This window comes from Lathyrus oleraceus, chromosome 5 (genome assembly GCF_024323335.1).
Source record: "Lathyrus oleraceus cultivar Zhongwan6 chromosome 5, CAAS_Psat_ZW6_1.0, whole genome shotgun sequence".
Classification (NCBI taxonomy): Eukaryota; Viridiplantae; Streptophyta; class Magnoliopsida; order Fabales; family Fabaceae; genus Lathyrus; species Lathyrus oleraceus.
Genome location: NC_066583.1, coordinates 368,222,791 through 368,232,534, shown reverse-complemented (window position 1 = coordinate 368,232,534; position 9,744 = coordinate 368,222,791).

The window sequence follows — 9,744 nt, the reverse complement described above, 5'->3', positions numbered from 1 at the left end:
CACTAGGCTTCAAGTGATGAAGTAAGCTATCATCTTCATCATCCGAACTCTCATCTTCTAGGTCAATCACCTTCTTTGTAGAATCATGCTTCTTAGACTGTGAAGCATTGGCAGTAGGTGATGCCACAGATTTCTTGCTAGATAAAGTTTTCCCTAAAGAGCATAATCCTTCAGAACCTATATCCTTTTCAGACCTAGAGGAATCATCCTCCTTCTCATTGTGAGGTCCAACCTCAGGAGCGGGGTCCCTTCTTGATAGAGGAGTAGAAACTCCATTTACAGAGTGTCCCTCATTTAGGATTCTCGTGACAAGGTTCCTTATGACACGATCAGTGTGATGCATGTCATTCCTAGAACTAGGAGTATAAGTAGAGCTGGAGGGGATATTGGAACTGTTACCTTGAGTAGGGCATGCAGTGGAGGATGAACCAGGAGCGTCGCCTGGAATGAAAGACAGTTCAAAATATCACGTCCAAAATATCTTCATCAAGAAAGTCCATAGAAGGCGTTCTATCTTTGTGAGTTGGTTTGGTAGCTTTAGAACCAGATGGTGAAGGATGTTATGACATCTTGTTGTTCTTATGGAAAGGTTTTTATTGCCCTAGCAGAGAAGGTTGATGAAGTTGAAGGAAGGTGGAAATGTTTGAGTAGAGGTTGCGTGTGAAAGGGCAATAGATGGAAGTTCCAATACTAGGGAATGATTTACCATAAATGGGGCACTTTATTTTAAGTGGGAAGACAATATTTTTATTACCTTTTCCACTATAGATACAAATCCCTAATTTCCCTCTTAGACATTCAAATTGATTACCATCCAAAGCCTTTGTAAATATATCAGCTAACTGTATTTCAGTAGCAATATGCTCCAGGGCTATGATTTTATCTTCCACTAGTTCTCTAATAAAATGATGACGAATATTAATGTGTTTTGTCCTGCTGTGCTGAATAGGATTCTTAGAAATATTTATAGCACTCAGGTTGTCACAGTACAATGTCATGACATCTTGCGTGACATTGTATTCAGTCAGCATCTGTTTCATCCAAACCAGTTGAGAACAACTACTTCCAACTGCTATATATTTAGCTTCAGTAGTGGACAGAGATACACAATTTTGTTTCTTACTAAACCATGATATTAAGTTGTTCCCCAAGAAGAAACATCCTCTTGATATGCTTTTTGTAACACCCCAAACTGCTTTCAGGATTATCGACTGACCCCACAAACCAACACAGGTCTTTTCAGCATGTTTTATCCTCACTCACACGCTTCCTGGGAAACTTCCCAGGAGGTCACCCATCCAAATACTACTCCAAGTCAAGCACGCTTAACTATGGAGTTCTTATCTGTTAGGCTACCGAAAAGAAGATGCATCTTGTTTTCGGTAGCCTAACAGATAAGAACTCCATAGTTAAGTGTGCTTGACTTGGAGTAGTATTTGGATGGGTGACCTCCTGGGAAGTTTCCCAGGAAGCGTGTGAGTGAGGATAAAACATGCTGAAAAGACCTGTGTTGGTTTGTGGGGTCAGTCGATAATCCTGAAAGCAGTTTGGGGTGTTACAAATGGTATCAGAGCCAAACCTCTCCCAGTACGATGTGGTTCGGGGACGAACCAAGTGGAAGCTGGTGGGCATGTAACACCCGAGGTCGGAGAGGACGAAGAGTGGTTACATGTAACATCCGAGGGCGATGGAGTGGTTGTCGATGCATGATGCATGACAATGAGACACTCCTAGCAGCTTCTAGGGGAAAAACCGAATTCACATCGAAATGAGAGGGATCCTGAGGCTATGCAGATATGGGACTGCATGGTTGAATGAAGGCTTATAAGGATTAATTAGTACTACCTATACTAACAAGATGCATCTTCTTTTTGGTAGCCTAACAGATAAGAACTCCATAGTTAAGCGTGCTTGACTTGGAGTAGTATTTGGATGGGTGACCTCCTGGGAAGTTTCCCAGGAAGCGTGTGAGTGACGATAAAACATGCTGAAAAGACCTGTGTTGGTTTGTGGGGTCAGTCGATAATCCTGAAGAAACATCCTCTTGATATGCTTTTCCTATCATCAACACTTCCAGCCCAGTCAGCATCACAGTATCCAGTCAGCATAGATCCAGATCCATGAGTGTACAACATCCCATAGTCACTGGTGCCATTGACATATTTCAGTATCCTTTTCACTTGGTTTATGTGACTGACTTTTGGTTCAGCTTGATATCTAGCATAAACACCTACAGCAAAAGCAATGTCAGGTCTGCTTGCTGTGAGATATAGCAGACTTTCTATCATGCTTCTGTAGAGACTTTGATCTACACTTACACCATTTTCATCTTTAGAGACTTTCAGATAAGTAGGAGCAGGTGTCCTTTTATGACTTGCATTCTCCATGCCAAACTTCTTAACAATGTTTTTGGCATATTTTCTTTGAGATAGAAATATAAAATCTTCCATCTGCTTGACTTGTAGCCCAAGGAAATAGGTCAGCTCTCCAACAAGGCTCATTTCAAATTCAGACTGCATTTGTTTGACAAAATGTTCGACCATCTGATCTGACATCTCACCAAACACAATATCATCCACATATATTTGAGCCACCATGAGTTTTTCTCCTTCATTCTTAACAAATAAGGTCTTGTCAATGCCTCCCTTCTTGTATCCACTGTTAATGAGAAACACTGTGAGTCTATCATACCAAGCCCTATGAGCTTATTTTAAACCATAGAGGGCTTTCCTCAACTTATACACATGCTTCAGAAGATTTGGATCTGTAAACCCTTTAGGTTGTTCAACATACACTTCCTCATTTAAGTAACCATTCAAGAAGGCACTTTTTACATCCATTTGGAACAGTTTAAACTTCAGAATACATGCCACTCCAAGCAATAGTCTAATGGACTCAAGGCGGGCTATAGGGGAAAATGTTTCATCAAAGTCAACTCCTTCAACTTGAATGTATCCTTGTGCTACTAACCTTGCTTTATTTTTAGTAACCACCCCTTGTTCATCAGATTTATTCTTGTAAACCCACTTTGTCCCAATAACATTTATTCCTTCAGGTGTATCTGGAGAAGTCATCCACCACCACATAAAATTGACCCAGGTGTATCTGGAGAAGTCATCCACCACCACATAAGCATACTTTTTCCCACCAAGACTTTCCACCTGCATAGGTCCCATCAAGTCCATGTGGAGAAGTTCCAGCACTCTGGAAGCGGTGTCATGTCTGAGCTTCTGATGTGACATCTTTGTCTATTTTCCAATCTAACACTCCCCACAAACTCTTCCTTCATCAATCTTTAAGTTTGGGATTCCTCTGATAGCTTCAACAGATATAATCCTCTTCATTCCTTTAAGATGCAGATGGCCTAATTTTTGATGCCATATCTTCACTTCTTCTTTGGCTAGAGTACACATTGATGAATAACCAATTTCTTGAGAACCCCACATATAGAAGTTTTCCTTAGACCTGACTCCTTTCATGATCACTTCATTTTCTTTATTAGTAATCAGATATTCAGTTTTTGTGAAGTTGACAGTTATACCTTGGTCACATAGTTGACTGATGCTGATTAGGTTTGCAGTCAGTCCTTTAACAAGTAGGACATTGTCAAGGTTAGGGACTCCAAGGTAGTTTAGCTTTCCAATCCCCTTGATTTCACCCTTTTCTCCATCACCAAAGGTTACATAGCTGGTGGCATGAGGATGAAGATCAATTAGCGGGTTTTTGCTTCCAGTCATGTGTCTGGAGCATCCACTGTCAAAATACCAGTCTTCTTTGGCTGAAACTCTGAAGGAAGTGTGAGCTATCAGGTTAGTAACACCAGCCCTAGGTGTTGGTGTAAGCCCTAGAGGCCAATACTTTTGGTACTTGTATCGAATTATTTATTAATAATAAAAGGCATTTTCTTTATTATGGTTGATTAATAAAGTCCCTAGAATAGATAGTCTGTTTAATGTATTAAGTATGACTTAATCATGAGAACACATTAAACATAAGGGCACTATTCTTAAAGTATCTGTAGTCGAGCTTTAATGTGAAGTGGGATAACATTAAAGCATTAAGACTATTATGTTTGTAGACTGATGATCACATCTCATGGATCATGGATAAAGAGTTATCAAGTCTTAAACATAGGTATGAATATTAGGAGTAATATTTATACCGGATTGACCCGCTATGAGAATACTATATAGAAAGTTATGCAAAGTGTCATAAGTTATTCTCATGGTGATAATAGTGTATACCACTCTTCGACCTGAAACCACTATGGATCCTAGATGTAGAGTTGAGTGCTTTATTACTGATCCAACGTTATCCGTAACTGGATGACCATAAATACAGGTGATGAGTACTCCACGAAGCATGCTGAGGGACATGAGTGTCCTAGATGGAATTTGCCAATCCTGCGTAACAGGATAAATGTCTATGGGCCCAATATTGAACTGGACAAGGGTGACACGGTCTATACCTTGTGTTCAATATAGACATAAGGGCAAAGGGGTAATTATACACATAATTATTATCACAGGAGGTTTTGTCAGATCACATGACATTTTCGTGACTTGGGTAGCAGTGATGTGTTGCTAGATACTGCTCACTGTTTATTATGTTAAATGCGTGATTTAATATAATTGCCAACGTCGCGAAAACCTATAGGGTCACACACAAAGGACGGATTGATGAGAGATAGAATAATTAAGGAACATCGTAAGGTACGGTGTACTTAAGTAGAATACGAAATATGGTAAGGTACCAAGTACTTAAGTGATTTTGGCATATTATGAGATATAGGCCAAAATGCACTTAAGTGGGCTTTTTGGCTTGAAGCCCACACAAGTGGTTCTATAAATAGAGCTCTTGTGCAGAAGCTTTGTATGGGAATACAACACAACTGAAGAGTTGGAATTTCGTATCTCTCTCTCACTCAAAGCCTTCATTCACAAACAGCTAGCACTGCGATTGAAGGAATCCGTTCGTGTGGACTGAGTAGAGACGTTGTCATCGTTCAACGTTCGTGATCGCCCTGTGGATCTGTATCAAAGGTTTTGATCATTATCAGAGATCTGCACCAAAGGTTTGAATCGCCACAAGAGGTAACGATTCTATCACTGATCATGCCCATTCGTAAGGATCACTATATGGAGAAAATTTTTAAATTCCGCTGCGCCTTGGATGGAAATTCTCCAACACTAGGAACCCATTGTTTTTTGTTGACAGGGATGTGATGTTTGGGTCTAGGTTGGTGGTGAGAAGGACTAGGATAGCCATACAACTTATAGCAGAATGGTTTTATGTGGCCAAATTTTCCACAGTAGTGACATCTCCATCTTTGGTGTTTTCCTTTATGTTGTCTTCCCTTATGATGTTGTGACACGTGATATGACATCTTTGGTTTGCTACCAGTGTGACTACACTCAGGTTTGGATTCATTGAACCCAAGGCTAGACTTGTCTCCTGCCGTTTTTCTAGTCTGGAGAATTTTGTCTAAGGTGCCAGATCCATTGTTTAGCATTCTGACATACTTTGTCATCTCATCCAGTTTGGAGTTCAAGAACACTGCTTCAGTCTTCAACTTAGAGATGATTTCCAAGTGTTATGTCTTCTCATTCTCCAGTTGCGTTATCAATTTCTTCTGACTTTCCATTTGTTGACACACTTCTTCACTTCTGTGACACAACTTTCTGTAGGTAGTGGCTAACTCATCAAAGGTTACTTCATCATCACTTGAGTCTTCATCAGAACCCCATCTTCCAGTCAAGGCAGTCACAAGATTTTCAGACTCTCCTTCTGTTTCACTTTCATCAGACCAAGTAGCAACAAGACTCTTCTTCTGTTTCTTGAGGTAGGTCCCACATTCAGCTCTAATATGTCCATACCCATCACATTCGTGGCACTGAACTCCTTTTCCTTCTTTGGACTTTTCGTCAGATCTTGTTCTTCTTCCAGCATTATTGGACCTACTGATGTCAAATGAGATGTTCTTGACATTAGACTTAGACCTTACATCCATCTTTTTCAGAAGTTTGTTGAACTGCCTTCCCAGTAACGCTACATCATTTGCCAGATCTTCATCAGTATCTTGACCATTTTCTTCCTCTTTCTCTTCAGTGTTTGACATGAAGGCCGTGCTTTTGACTTTCTTTTCAGATCCATCACACATTCCCAACTCAAATGTTTGGAGGGATCCAAGTAGCTCATCCACTCTCATATTGCAAATATCTTGAGATTCTTCTATGGTTGTCACTTTCATGGCAAATCTCTTAGGAAGTTGTAGCACCTCAAATTTGCACCTCCCATTTGTATATGCATTTCATGTTTAGGTCATTAACATTGCATTATCATTTGCATAGTCCATCATGTCATCAAGCAAGACTGGTCAGGAGATTCAACTGTGCAAGCAAGCAAGAACATTGTCCATGAGATCAAAGCCCTAGGGTTGGTGCAATGAGTTCACATGATTCAAGGATCATTTTGAAGTGGTTTGGCCAAGTATTGGAGGCTCAGAGATCATCAGTCCATGTGCAAATCATCTGATACCTAAAAAGTCAACAAAAGTCAACTGCACAGTCAACTATGGATTTGGAGGTGGGAAGTGGTTAGAGATGCCTCATTCATGTTCATACAAGTCTCATTTGACATCTCAAACATCAACATTGAAGGATTTGAAGTCAGATCAAGACTTTCCAAAAATAGCAGGTGACCTGTAATTTGAACTTTCCAAAAATGGAAAGGTTTTAGACCAACTTCAACTCAAGATTACATCATCAAGAAAGATTCAAAAGAAATTTTGTCCAACATTAAAGTTTAAGATCTTTCTCTCCCATTTCCAAAAAGTCCAAGATCATGGATTTCTCATGTGTGGTTGAGGAGATATGGTCCAATCATGGCAAAGTGTGGTTTAAACTTCAAATGAGCATAACTTTCAAACCAAAACTCCAATTTGAGTGGTTCTTTTTGCATATTGATCCTTATAACATGTATTTTCCAAGCATACCATCATTTGACATGAAATCTCATTTGCATGGCATTGGTTCATTCATGAAGATTTTGGGAAGAAACTGCATAACTTCATTTTGGTTGAATATATGCATACCAAACCAATTCCAACATGTGCATGAACTCATTTTTAGGCATTTTTGACCTTGAACATGCACTGCTCACGTGCATGAGGGTGCATGGAGAGAAAATATCATTTTTGCATTTACACCACAAACTCCTTAATCTCATTTGCATTTGCCTTAAACCTCTCTTAAACATGATTAGCATAGAGTATATATGCTTAATCATAACTGTTTTCATCAGAATGAACATTCTAGATCTAGATTCAACCAAATTCTCCAAATTTTTCTCTCACTTTTTTCCAAAAATTCTTCAAACCTAAACACTTTCTCTTGCTTAATTCATCATCATGGAGCATATTGGAGCACTTTTGGACGTGTGAGCAAGAAAAATCGTGGTTGTTTAAGTTCATGTCCATAGCTTGAAGCTTCCATGGCAGTTGAAGATTTAGCTTGTTTCTTTCATTGTTGAGCTTCCATTTCATCATCATCCGTCTCAATAAGCATATTTGAAGAGATTTGAGGCGTGGCAAAGCTTGGAAACACGTGGATCCAATTCTGTTCATCAAGAGGTTGGTTTTTCGACCTCTTTAATTTTGCAATTCATTATGCCTATCTTGTAGATCATGGAATGATGGTAATTCTGATGGAAATTTGGATTGATTTGGTGTTGAATTGAGCAAGTTACATGTACTTCAAGTTTGGATAATGATTTTTATTTTCTTCGATCCATGCGTTTGATGTTGTTTTTGCATGAAAAATTCATGGATTCTTGATGTATGATGCCTAATGAGTTGAATGATGTGTTTGATTTTCATTTCTGGAGCATTTGGATTTTTCTGGAAAATTCTGGATGAAGATCTTCATGATCTTCATCATGTTCATACGCATGTCCAGATTTCCTGCGAATTTTGCTGCGGAACGCATAGGTTTTCCTACGGATTCATCCACGAGTTCATGCATATTTGCTGCGGATTTTTGAATCCATGCATAGCGCGCCAAGTTAGGGTTTGTGATCAAAACACGGTCGTTTTGTATGGCGCGCGCATTTGATTTTGAAAGTGTCCCAGGGTTCGATTCTCGGCCAGAGCATTCCATTTGCCTTGCATTTTCATTATTTTCTTCATTATTTCATGTTTGGCTTCACATTTCATTTCAAATTTTTCTCAACTTCCAAAATTCATTTAAAATTGAAAATTAAACCAAATTCATCCCAATTTTTTGCATCATGATCCTTATCTTGTCTATTAATTTTTTATCATTAATTTCAAAATTGTGCTTGGCTGGATATTTTTTGGTGCTAGAGTGTTTGAGTACATGTCCATATTTGACCTTGCATTGGTTATCATGTTGTGAAATGCTGGTCTTTGATCCAATGAATGTGAAATTTTGCATGCTATAACTAGACACATTGCTTGACATTTTGGTGTTAATTTGGTATTTTTATCAATTACCATTTCTGTTTTATGATCATGCTAAGTTGGTGTGACAATTTGTGTCACACCTTGTGATGTTCAACTTGAATGATGTGTTTGCCATGCCAAATGATCTCCAATTGTCCTGATTTTTTGTGTGATGCATGTTATAGATGTTGTGATTGCTCATGATTTTTGTTGGAATTATTGGGATCATTTCTGATTTTATTGAGATTTTTCATTCTGGTTGGTCACATTTGAGTTTTAAAATTGCCTTGAACTTCATTTGATCATAAAATGCTTGTTTCTTATCCAATGCTTCTGAATTTTTGCATACTATTTCGAGACATGTTGAGTGTTGTTTTGGCCTTGGTTTGAGGTTTTTTACCATGATCCATCCCTGTTTTATGCCTATGTTAACTTGGTGTGACAATTTGTGTCATACATGTGCTTGTCTTGACTTATGCTATGTGATTGCCATGCCTAATGATGTCCAATGCCTCTAATTTTTGTGTGATGATCATGTTGTATGTCCTGTTTACTCATGAATTTTTCCAAGATTATTTGAATCATTTTTGATTTAATGTGCATTTATTTCTTCTGATGTCACAATGTGGTCACAATTTGCATACCTTGCCATGTTTGGTTCATGAAATGCTTTTGGTTAATGATATTGATATGGGACCTTTTGGAATGTGTCAAGATGTGATTGAAGTTGATTCATGTTAAATTTCATGTTCTGTTTTGAATGTTTGACCCTCTTTTGACCCTAGGCTTTGACCTAGTGGTTTGGACTCACTGTTTGGATTGTGGATTTCAGATTAAGACGCACATTGCCATGATTGGAGTGGCTCACTCATTTGAGTTGATTAATTGGTTGATGATTGGCTAACCTTGTGTTGTTTTATAGGTTGATACCAATTCATTTGTGTTTGAGCTTGTGCCTTGCTCCTTGTGGCCTAATGCTTTGACTATTTGTCTGATTGTGTGATTGACTGTTGTCTGTCTGATTGTTTGAATTGTAAACTGATTGGTTTAGATATTTTCAGGTACCTAAGTTTCTTTGAGTTCTTTTGAACTTGCTTTTGCTTTGCTTGGTTGCTTAACCATTGAGGTATAACTCTCTGACTTCATGTAGTCTGGAAGACCTGTCCTGTTATGTGGGCAGGCACCTGTCTGAAGCCCTCCTTAAGAGGCAATGCTTGTGTTTGTTTATCTTTGTGCCAAGCAGGAAAAGTCCTCTTATGAGGCAATTGGCAGATAAAAGAGAT